The sequence below is a fragment of the Pristis pectinata genome, chromosome 27 (genome assembly GCF_009764475.1).
Source record: "Pristis pectinata isolate sPriPec2 chromosome 27, sPriPec2.1.pri, whole genome shotgun sequence".
NCBI classification, from domain to species: Eukaryota; Metazoa; Chordata; class Chondrichthyes; order Rhinopristiformes; family Pristidae; genus Pristis; species Pristis pectinata.
The window spans coordinates 3,076,238-3,085,698 of record NC_067431.1 but is presented as its reverse complement, the minus strand read 5'-3'; the positions used below and the strand labels follow the sequence as shown (position 1 = coordinate 3,085,698).

Below are 9,461 nucleotides of genomic sequence, written 5' to 3'. Positions count from 1 at the left end.
ATAGTGATAAAACCAAGAGGCATATTGGTCATTATTGCAAGAGGGGCTGGAGGTTAGAAAGAGAGAAGTATTGCTGTAATTGTACAGGGTGCTGGTGAGATCTCCCCCCAGAGAATTTGTGTCCAGTTTTGGTCCGTTTTTTAAGTGATAGAGTATTGGAGGTGTCCAGGAAAGATTCACTGGGTTAGTTTCTGGAATGAGAGGTTTGTCCTACCATGAATGGATAAAAATGTTAGATCTGTATTCCTTGGAGTTCAGAAGAATGAGAGGCAATCTTATTGAAACAAATAAGATCTTAAGGGGGCTTGACAGGGTGGATGTTAAATGATTCCACTCATGGGATAGTCTTGAATAGGGAGACATAGTTACAAGATAGGGAGAGGTTATTTAAAATGGAGGCAGGTGGGAACTTCTCTCAGAGGATGCTGCATGTCTGGAATTCTCTATCCAAATGGTTGTGGAGGCTAGGTCACTGCAGGTATTTAAAGAGGAGCTACATAAAATTTTGAGAGATTGGGGAATTGAGGGCTGCATGGAACTAGCACAGAAGAGGAGCTGAGGACTGGGGCAGATTAGCCATGATAATATTGAACGGCAGGGCAGATTTGAGTGGCTAAATAATCAACTCCTGCTCCTATTTTGATATCTAGTGGAATCTTGGGTGCAAGTCCATAGCTCCCTGGAAGTGGCAAGTAGATAGGAACACAAGAAGGTGTATGCATACATTGGTTGAGTATAAAAGTCAAAAAAGTCTGGAGTGTCAGAGGCTGAGGGGCGACCTGATGGAAGTATATAAGATTACGAGAGGCACAGGTAGGATAGATAGAGTCGTTTTCCCAGTGGGAAATGTCAAATTGAGTTTATTGTCATTGTCATCTGCACAAGTCCATGTGTGCACAGGTGCAATGAAAAACTTACTTGCAGCAGCATCACAGGTATGTAGCATCAAATAAGCAGCATTCATGAGAAAAACATAATTAAACAATTTTTATAGAGAAAAAACCACAACTAGAACAAAAGAAATCCATTTTAGTGCAAAATGATCAAAGTGATCATAGTGTTGCTAAACTGTGGTGATTAGGGTTTTGCCGGTTGGTTCAAGAACTGAATGGTTGAAGGGAAGTAGCTGTTCTTGAACCTGGTGGTGTGGGACTTCAGGCTTCTGTACCTCCTGCCCAATGGTAGCTGTGAAAAGATGGCATGACCTGGATGGTGGGGATCTCTGATGATGGATGTTGCCTTCTTGAGGCAGCGCCTCATGTAGATGCAGCCGATGGTGGGGAGGGGGTGTGCCGGCGATGTATTGAACTGAGTCCACTACGGTCTGCAGCTTCTTACGTTCCTGCGCATTTTAATTGCTGTACCAGACCATGATGCAACCAGTCAGGATACTTTCAACACTACATCTGTAGAAGTTTGTTAGAGTGTTTGGTGACAAGCCTTCAGGTGAGATGGGGAAAGTTTAAAGGAGAGATGCAGGGTACGTTTTTTTTACGTAGAGAGTGGTAGGTGCCTGAATGCACTGTGGTGGTAGCAGATACAATAGCAACGTTTAAGAGGCATTTAGACAGACACATGAACAGGCAGGATTGGAAGGATATGGGTCATGTGCAGACAGAAGGGAGTAGTTTGGATTAGCATCATGGTTGACACAGACATCATGGGCCAAAGGGCCTGTTCCTGTGCTGGCACTGTTCTATGTTTTACATTCTGTGTGCTATCTTCTTCTGTTTTCTTGTGTTCTAGTGTATCAGATGTCTTCTCTAGATCAGACACACATGTAGTGATGAAAACCAAAAATCTGCAGATGCTGGAAATCTGAAATATAAACAGAAAAGGCTGTTGGGTAGAAGGCATTTGGCACACTGGCCTTCATAAGTCAGGGCATTGAGTATAAAAGTTGGGAGGTCATGGTGCGGTTGTACAGGATGCTGGTGAGGCCGCAGTATTGTGTTCAGTTTTGGTCACCCTGCTATAGGAAAGATATTATTAAACTGGAAAGGGTGCAGAAAAGATTCACAAGGATGCTGTCAGGACTTGAGGGACTGAGTTATAGGGAGCGGTTGGACAGGCTAGGATTTTATTCCTTGGGGCGTAGGAGACTGAGAGGTGATCTTATAGTGGTGTTTAAAATCATGAGGGGCATAGGTAGGGTGAATGCACTCAGTCTTTTTCCCACAGCTGGGGAATCAAGAACTAGAAGGCATAGGCTTAAGGTGAGAGGGGAAAGATTTAAGAGGAACTTGAGGGACAACTTTTTTGTTACACAAAGGATGTTACCTCTGTGGAATGAGCTGCCAGAGGAAGTGGTTGAGGCAGGTACAATAACTTTTAAAAGACAGTTGGACAGGTACATGGATTGGAAAGGTGTAGAAGGTTATGGGCCAAATGCTGGCAAATGGGACTACCTTGAATGGGGCCTGTTTCCATGCTGTATAACTCTATGACTCTAAAATGCTAGAAAAATTCATCAGGCTGGCAGCATCTGTGGAAAGAGAAACAGTCAGCGGTCCTTGTTTGTGACTCTTTATCAGAACACATAATCATGTCGCCCTTGTTCACTTTCCCAACATAAACTGGAGCTCAATGGTGCAATCGGCAACTGTCATGGAACAGTCTCAGCACAGCAGGTTAGTTTGTTGCTGTCCTGGCTATTTAGATGGGCACCCTGATGACCTAAGTGGCAACCTCACATCCCACTGCAGGCTCTTCAAATACCTTCCAAAGCCCACAGTACGTGCTATGACAAACAGGGAGATACTCATTCAATGACAGCCTCAGTGATGACACCACTGGCAACACTCATTACTGGATGCGTTGTCATGGGTATGGATCAGGAACCTTGGGGCAGAAGAAAATGACATAGCCATGTGTGACAAGTCTATTCCCACTGGGTCGTCAGAGACACCACATCCCACCTGGACCTCTCTCATCAACAATCCTGATGCTGAGGTTTTCCAATGCTGCCATTACTGAAGTCAGGGAAATACTATGGGAAAAGCTTCAACTGTGCTTGGATTGAGATCAACGTCACATTGCCTCTGAACTTCTCACCACAGGATCTCTCCAAATAGCTTGCAATAATGTCATATCTCCCAATTTTCTGATCAAACACCACATCAGAGAGGTCACCTTGGCAATGTGTCTCCAGGAAATGATTTGATACACTTTGATATCAGTGAACTGGAAGTGTTATCACAGACACTGGGATTTTTTCAGCAGTGCTAGCTTCCCACAAGTACATGCAATCAAACACCCATAACCCTGAGCTTTTATAAACAGGAAAGTCCTTCCCCTTCCCCAGTTGTGGGTCACCAGAGGAATTTCCTGATGGTCAATTCCATGTTTCCAGCAAGCACCCATGATCCCTTGATCGTGACAGAGTTCTGAATGGCAAATATTTTCTGCTGGTGGCTCTTCTTTTATTGGCCCTGGCAGGTTTCTTGGACTGCTTGGCATATAGGATCTCAGTGGTCAGGACTTCCATGACCCTTTCAGTGATAATAAAGATTGCTTCCATCTGCAGTATTAACTGGTCAACATTCTGGCTTGGAGTAAGAATTGACATGTAATGCTTGACACACAATCACCGAGCAATATCATTGCAGAAGATACAAAAGCCTGAAAGCACGTACCACCAGGCTCAAGGACAGCTTCTATTCCACCGTTATAAGACTATTGAACGGTCCCCAGTATGATAAAATGGACTCTTGACCTCATAACCTACCTTGTTATGACCTTGGACCTTATTGTCTCCCTGCATTGCACTCTGTAGCTGTTACACTTTATTCTGCATTGCTTTACCTTGTACTACCTCAATGCACTGTGTAATGAATTAATCTATATGAATGGTATGCAAGACAAGTTTTTCACCGTACCTTGGAACAAGTGACAATAATAAACCAATTCCAAACAATTCCAATTCCCAATAAAAAGTCTATCCACCTCCCATGACATTCAATGGCGTGATTATCAATAACTATATCAACATCAATAATGTGGCTGCAAGATCAGGTTGGAGTCTGGGCTTTCTCTATACACACCCTGACTCCCTAAAGCATATCTACCATCATAAAGCTCAAATCGGGAATGTAATGAAATATTCCACAAATGTCTGAATGTGCAGCTTGAAAAAAAACTTGACAGCACCCTTGCCAAAGCAGTCCACATTCACCATTTTGAACAATGTGTTCCCCCCCACCACTGGTACATCATGGCTGCAATGCCACAATTCACCAAGTTATCTTCAAAAGTACCTCCAAGATTTGCCTCAAAAGGAAAATGCAGGAGATGGTTAGAAGCATCATCAATCCAGAGGTCTTCTCCAAATTACACATCAATCTAACTTGGAAATATATTGCAGTTCTTTCCTTGTCACTGGGTCTGTATCCTGTAATTCCATATTTACCTGTGCTGTGGAAATACCTTTACCACAAGTACTGCAAAATTTTCAATCTTTTTATTAGTTTTCAAATTAATACAGATTGATATATAGCATCAATGTTTATACATGTAATACAAAGATCAGGAGAACAATCATGGCATAGATAATCATAAAGAACAATAAAATATAAAACAATCTGTAGATCCAACGATCTCTTAGTAAATTAATATAATATAAAAGAAAGGAAAGAAAAAGATTTATTATATAAATTTAAAAAAAGAAAAAACCCCAGATCGATAAGAAAAATTATAAACAATATAAACTAAACAGAAAAATTGCAAAACAAAAACAAACAACAAAAAAAGAAAAAACTGGGCTAAAATTTCTCAGTAGAAACAGAGCAATATTATGTCATCAACCCCGTTCCTCTAAATTGGAAAGTTATTGAAAGGGGATCTACATCATGTGAAAATATTGAATAAATGGACTCCAAATATCTTTAAATTTAAGTGAAGGATCAACAGTACCACTCCTAATTTTTTCCAAGTTTAAACATGATATAGTTCAAGAGAACCATTGAAAAGTAGTCGGGGGTATTGGATTCTTCCATTTAAGCAAAATGGATCATTTGGCCATTAATGTAACAAAGCTAATCATACGGTTAGTGGAAGCAGATAGATGGCCAGACTCTATCCTTGGTAATCCAAATATTGCAGCGATGGGGTGAGGTTGTAAATCAATCTTCAATACGTTTGAAATAATGTTAAAAATGTCTTTCCAATATTTTTCCAAAAGAGGACAGAACCAAAACATATGTGTCAAAGAAGCCACATTCGATTTACATCTATCACATATAGGGTTTATATGGTTATAAAAATGAGCTAGCTTATCTTTGGACATATGGGTCCTGTGAACTACCTTAAACTGTATCAACGAGTGTCTGGCACATATTGAAGATGTATTGACTAAATGAAGAATTTTCTTCCAAGTCTCTGTAGGTAAAGATGTCTGGAGTTCACTCCCATTCATTCTTAATTTTGTCCAGTGATTCTGGACGTTTTTTTCATAATTAAATCATAGATTATTGCTATCAAGCCCTTCTGATAAGGATTAAAACCTAAAATTTTTTTCCATAGTTTCAATTTTGTAAGGTGTCAGAAAATACGATTACATTCTCAATGCTAATTAGGGTTGGGCAATTAATGCTGGTCTTGCCAGCAAAACTCACATACCATATAAGCATAAAAAATGTTAGATAAGGAATAATCCAATATTGTTTTTCAGAATAATACCACGTGGCTATAGGTGATGAAGAACAGTGTTGGGAGTAGAGACCAAGGTAAATACAACTATCATTCTGTCTGGGTTACTATTGAAATTAGTGTGTGTGGAAACATAGCTAGAGGCAGGTGCGGTGATAATATGAATAAGAATAGTATTACATTGAGGGTTCGTATCTGGATCAAAACAAGCACAGGGTAGGTCATAACGATTAACTCAAGATGTTAGATTGATGCAAGGTTCTTGTTAAATTTGCCGGTTTTGCAGCTTGGGTTTCAATTAACTCTAATCTTGGTTTCACATTAGGGAATAGAACTGCTGTACAGTTCTGGTTCAGGTTGTGCTAGAGTCATGGTATGGTAAAAATTATGGCTTGATGAGGGTCAGAGTTAAACTTAGGTAAATTCCTGTGACATCTGATTTATTTTATTCTATCATTAGGGCAGTAGAGTTCAGGCTAAAATAACCAGGTAACAATAACTTGAAATAATCTGTTTCCAAGTAACCAAAGTTGAGAGCTCTGCAAGCAAACACTTCCCCAACTAAATGCAAGTTGTTGCAATGCAATGCTTACACAGATAAAATCAGAGTTTTGTAGTGGTTTGCTGTTGCACATTTGGGTGAATTTCTTTAGCAAAGGCATTGACAGATGTGCAGAGATTGTGAAAGTTGTGCACCTGAATATTAATTTGACCTTTATATTTAGGCTTATGATTTTGTTGTGCATCGTGTAAATGGAATTACCCCTTTCTTGTCACTGTTTCAGTTACAAAAATACCGGTGTACTGATTGTTAGAGTAAGTGGTTGTGCTCTTGTGGGGCCCCAGAGTTAATGGTGGCTTCCATCAGGATTCCGTGTCCTTCTGTTTGTTTTAGGATTGCTCCTTTCTGAAGATTTTTCTCTTTTCTTCAATTTGAGCAATAGCCCAGTAATCATGCCTTCCTTCATGCCATATGAGATAACAACAGCATTTTTAATGTAATGAAAAAAAATTGAGGTGCTTAACACAAACATTGCCTAACAAAATTTGAGGGAGTTTTATATTGATGACTAAAACCTTGCCTAATGAGATAGCTTTTAACATTTTCTGCCACGTCCCAAAGATATGTGAGTTGGTATGTAAATTGCCCCCAAGTGTAGGTGGGTGGCGGAATCTGGGGAAGCTGAGGGAAATGGGGCAAGAATAAGTTACAGGGAAAATTAGTGATGGAATGGGATTGCTCTGTGAGCTGGCAGAGACTCGATGGGCTGAATGACCTCATTCTACGTTGCAAGGAAATATGGACATAAGGGTTCCATTAATTTACCAGGTTGGCTGGTCAGTCAGTGGCACTCTGGAGAACTGTAGTTTTGCCTGGTTGAGTATCAGGTTGCTGAATCTGCTATAGAGGCAGACTGCTTTAAATTAGCATTACCAGATATGTCTCTCTGCAACTACTTTGACCCAATTACTCTATCCGAACACCCTCCACACCCTTCATTAACAGTGAAAAGCAGTTAGTTGAGTAATAGATTAGTGTAATGCTAAATAGATAACATCCCCATTTTTCTCCATCACCCTTCCAAGTTTCTCTTTGCTGGACACAAGCTAGATTGAATGAGTGCTACAGAACTTGTAAAAAGAATCAGGTTTTTTTTGCTGTTTCTGGAGTAAACTGACAAGCGGCAGTTTGATTAACTTTGTGACATTCCTGCACATGGGGAACTTCTGCAGTGATGCCCTGGGTCCGGACGATTTACGTCGAACAACAACCATCTACCTTTGCGTAAAGTATTACCCCAGCCACTGCAGTGGTTGTTTCCCTGCTCAATGTATGCTTGGGCAGTGCACTCTGACCCATTCTTGTCACTTAGTGCCTGGTCCTGATGTTCTCAGTAACCTTCTTCCTGCCACTCTAATCTTGGTTGCCATGCCCAGTTGCCTGGGCTCCTGCTTGTCTTTGAAGGTCTGAACATCAAAGTTCCAAATTGCCATCATTTTGAAGGGCCGAGAGTGGATTTCCCAGGACAGTGATGTTTCTGGTTGTGCGACATTGAATCGTGAATATGCCGAAGCATTTGTAACCAGACCAGTCTCGGGTGGGTCACGATTCCTGTTTCAGGAAGGTTAGGATCCGGTAGGACGTGATGTAAATGACACTGGGCTGTTAAATAGGTGGAGTCCTGGACTGTCCCGGACACTCTGGCCCCGAGGATTTGAAGGTTGGTAGGAGGCGAGAAGGCTGCGGTGCAAGCAGGGCGAGCGGCGGAGGGATTGGGATCACTACAGACAGCCATCTCCACAAGGAGCAGGGAGAGGACTTCAGCCGCCGCAGGACCACAGTCGCCACACCGAGCCTCCAGGTACAAGCTGCTTTGTCGCACACGCGGAGATTAATGAGGCATGTTCTTTTGCTTTAAAACCTCTGCTGCTGTGGTTTGGTATCCCTGGCCGATGTCAATGAAAGCTCGCAATTCCAAACAAGGAATTCCCCGCTTCGGGTTCACTAAACTTGAGCGGTCTGAACACGGGACAGCCCGATCTGATGCAAGGCAGAGGGTGCCGCTTCCAGGAAACCAGTGTGCGCTGAGCAAGTCCCAGCGCTTTGGTCCCGTCCCATCAATGCAGCGTTGCTCTGCACAATTACCTCCACCGTTGTGCACGAGTATTCCGGTCGCTCTGCGCAGCATTGCGTGCATTAGTTACAACGACATCAGCCATTGCATACGGTAGTATGCAGCACGGACCGTGCACGACATCAATCCAAAAGCACCAATGTATTAATCACGGCAACGGGCGCATTGGTCACCACACAACGTGCTCAGGGAGATGCGCAACTTGTGACCGTCATGCGTGGAGTGTGTACGGCATTGTGGACCGCAGACTACGACACTGGTGTTCAAACTGGGTTATTAGTTATTGTGAACAATAGTAATTCGTGTGCATAAACCACCTTTAACTTTAACGCAAGGTGCACCGCAGGAGTATTATCAAACATTTTAACACAGTCATTGGTTTGTTATTGTCACATTGACAATACAGTGAAAAGCTTTTGTTTGCGTGCGATCCGGACAGATCATGTCACACATACATCCATTGAGGTAGTACAAGGGGGAAAACAGAATGCAGAATATCGTGTTACAGTTACAGAGAAAGTGCAGTGGAGGCAGATAAATGACAACGGAGACTCATAAGGTGATAACAGGGCAGATATCCAAAAGCTTGCTGCAAATAAATACGTTTAAGAAACATCCTTCAGGCGGAAAGAGGGGTGGAGAGATTTCGGGAGGAATTCCGGATTGCAGGGCTCTGGCAGCTGACGGCAAAGCAGCCAGTGTTGGAGTGATTAAGTGCAGGATTAATGATACTATTCTATGCAAACTCATCTGGTACACAACTGTTAACAATGTATTAATCATTGTGAACAATGCACACTAATGGAATGCAAGAATCTCTCAGTTATTGTCCCTACATAAATCATTGTGCAGAGTAGAACATATGAATCATTGTACAGAGCAGAGGGTGAGGGGCATTCTGCGTGACTCTGTATCAGCATTAAAATGGCTTGTCCACCTCAACATACAGCCACTACCCAGTACTGAGAGGCCTTGAGAATGCTGCTCACTGATCACCACGGTGGAGGGGGGAGGTCTCACTTCTGTTGTTTCACAGATGATTGACATGGACACCCTCGCTGATGTCTCCTGGCTGCATGGTGTTTCAAGGTGGGGAATGATCTCCTACCTACATACAACTCCAAAAAAAATGCAAAACAGTTCATGAAATGTATTTTTCAAATTCCCACTGAACAAAGA

At 42.1% G+C, this 9,461-nt stretch overlaps 1 protein-coding gene across 1 annotated transcript in view; it reads left to right on the top strand.

Annotated features, from left to right (window-relative positions):
- The first annotated feature begins 7,862 nt into the window (after positions 1-7,862).
- ets1 (v-ets avian erythroblastosis virus E26 oncogene homolog 1) overlaps positions 7,863-9,461 on the top strand; it is a 99,510-nt gene continuing 97,911 nt past the window's right edge. The window contains exon 1 of the mRNA XM_052040072.1: positions 7,863-8,009. The gene's annotated coding sequence lies outside the window, so the exon portion shown is untranslated. The remainder of the gene's footprint in view (positions 8,010-9,461) is intronic.